The sequence below is a fragment of the Macrobrachium rosenbergii genome, chromosome 42 (genome assembly GCF_040412425.1).
Source record: "Macrobrachium rosenbergii isolate ZJJX-2024 chromosome 42, ASM4041242v1, whole genome shotgun sequence".
In the NCBI taxonomy this organism is placed as follows: domain Eukaryota; kingdom Metazoa; phylum Arthropoda; class Malacostraca; order Decapoda; family Palaemonidae; genus Macrobrachium; species Macrobrachium rosenbergii.
Window position 1 is genome coordinate 50,336,390 of NC_089782.1, and position 2,500 is coordinate 50,338,889.

The 2,500-nt window shown below is 38.5% G+C and overlaps 1 protein-coding gene across 2 annotated transcripts in view; it reads left to right on the forward strand.

Annotated features, from left to right (window-relative positions):
• The window catches only part of LOC136828417 (nephrin-like), a 1,390,497-nt gene that overhangs the window by 1,042,668 nt on the left and 345,329 nt on the right, over positions 1-2,500 (forward strand). The gene's annotated exons all lie outside the window — the stretch shown is intronic.

Consider the following 2,500-nt stretch of genomic DNA (forward strand, 5'->3'; position numbering starts at 1 on the left):
GCCTGGTTTTATTTGTGTAACTTTCTGTCAATACGATTTTGCTTATATTCTTTTTTAATTAATGAATAAATGATTGATGGGGGGAATGGATTAGAAATATGCTGATATATCATCATTTATTTGTTACCTTATTCGCTCTGTTTCTCATATGTTACATCGCATAGAGGCACTTTATTTTGCCGAAGTTTCTTCAGCAGGTTACTTTTTGCACGCTTGAAATATATGGCTGTTTGACCCGTAAGGTCCCAGTGCCTGGTCTTATCCTCAGTTTGCTATATACTACATCCACCCATATAACGTTTTTCACATTTTGCATAATAATAATAACGTTTCCATTTTGGCCATGATTCTACTCATTCCTTTATTGCGTGTGTTCGTACTATATATTTAACGTGGTCGCCTCTCAAGTTGTGAGGGAAATTCTCACCGCACATAACATAGTGTTAAGTGAAAATTAAATAGCATTTTGTTGTGGGCGGGGGGCGATTCGTATCATTCCTTTGTAAACATTTCATCCACATTAACACAGTACGACGTTACCAAAGTCATTTTTAAGCGTTATGGTGAGTATGATGACAAACATTGTTTCTTTGCTATGGTTCATTTTTTGTCTCGGAAAATTGCCATTGTGCTCAGTGGCGTAAACGTACAAGGAAAACGTTTTGCCGAAACATATAGTATAAATGCAACGATTTTACGAAATTAAAGTTTTACAGGTATTGTTTTGAGAATGTAAGATTTGAAGTGGGAGCATTTCTTTTAAAAGAAATATGTAAATAATGTTCTTACAAAAACATAAGATTCAACATTCAACATTTTATGGAAGTAAATTTCAAAATAATCGTTACGCAGAAATGTACCATTTAAAAGTAATCTTGTTATTTTTTTTACTTTACGGGATATAAACTCTAAAAATCATTTTTCGAGGAATGTAAATGTTAAAAGCAAATGCATTAGGAAAAATTTAAGGCATAGATATTTCAAAGTGTATGCAAAATGTAAAAGAGAAAAAACTTAAGACTGCTGGGTTAGGCGACTTCCCTTACAAAACAGCCGAGTAAATCTAAACCAATGTATCCCCAAAGATGGGTTGGGGTTTATTAGTGTAAAACGAAGCCTCTTATCCCTGTTTTACTCCGAGGTTTTTGGGGGGTTTCCCAAATTCAGGGCGATAAAGCCTAATTGGCTGCAAGGAGAGGGGTGAGAGGGTCCCAGTCTTCTTTTCTACTTTACCTCGGCTGTGTTTTATAAACAAAGGTCGTTCTTCCCCCGCCCCCACCCTCAGTTGTTTATTGATTTACTTATTTATTCACTTATTTATTTATTTATTTATTTATTTTTATTTTTTCCGGCAGTTTCGTTAAGATTAATCTGTTGGTCTTCAATATTGCCATGTACTTACCTTACCAATGGTTGTATTATCTAGACCTGAGTTCGAGTCTCCGGCCGGCCAGTGAAGAATTAGAGGATTTTATTTCTGGTGATAGAAATTCATTTCTCGGTATAATGTGCTTCGGATTCCACAATAAACTGTAGGTCCCGTTGCTAGGTAACCAATTGGTTCTTAGTCACGTAAAATAAGTCTGATCCTTCGGGCCAGCCCTAGGAGAGCTGTTAATCAGCTCAGTGGTCTGGTTAAACTAAGGTATACTTTAACTTTATGTAGGCAAAGCTGTGTGCTTTATTTAGAACCTATTGAGTACATAGAGTCCAGGGGTCCACATCAGACATCCTGCTCTATTTTTACGACTTACCACGCGTAATGGCAGGACCTCTGTTGGCATCAGCATACTTAATGTTAACCAGCCACCGGACGTGAAATTACAGTGATCCAGATCTAAGGTCCAACTTCATCCATTACGTTTTCATCCCGTTGAACTTCATTATCAACATGAAATGTGACCCTTTACATGACCTCATTACTTACATAATAAACAAAAAAATTCCTTATATAACCAAACTGGCACTTACCAAACTCCAGAGGTTATTATCATCCCATCTTCAAGCTTTCGAACGACGATACCACAGTGAACTTTGACATTTTAACCATGACCTCATCATCGAACAAAGACGAGGCTGTTGTTTCCTCTTAATTACCAAAATGATATGAATCCCTGCAGCAGAGCCGACTACTTGAGAGGCTCGAGGGGCGCCGTCTAAAGTGTAGGACGCCATGAAAAGGCCTCCCGTAAACAACCCATCATTTTGCGGTGAGCCGGAGTGAACTCATATCTAAGGGCATTTGGGAGGGTCATTTTGCCGCTTCTTACTGCCAATGAAACCTTATCACTGGCAACATTGCCCGAGAGAGAGAGAGAGAGAGAGAGAGAGAGAGAGAGAGAGAGAGAGAGAGAGAGAGAGAGAGAGAGAGAGAGAGAGAGAGAGTTGCTGTGAACCTGAACACCGTAGGGAGTTGTCCCTTCGAAGAGGAAAAGGTATTTGGTGAGATATATATGTTATGTAGAGGGATCATTTTCGGTCTTATGGGTATCGTAGGTCA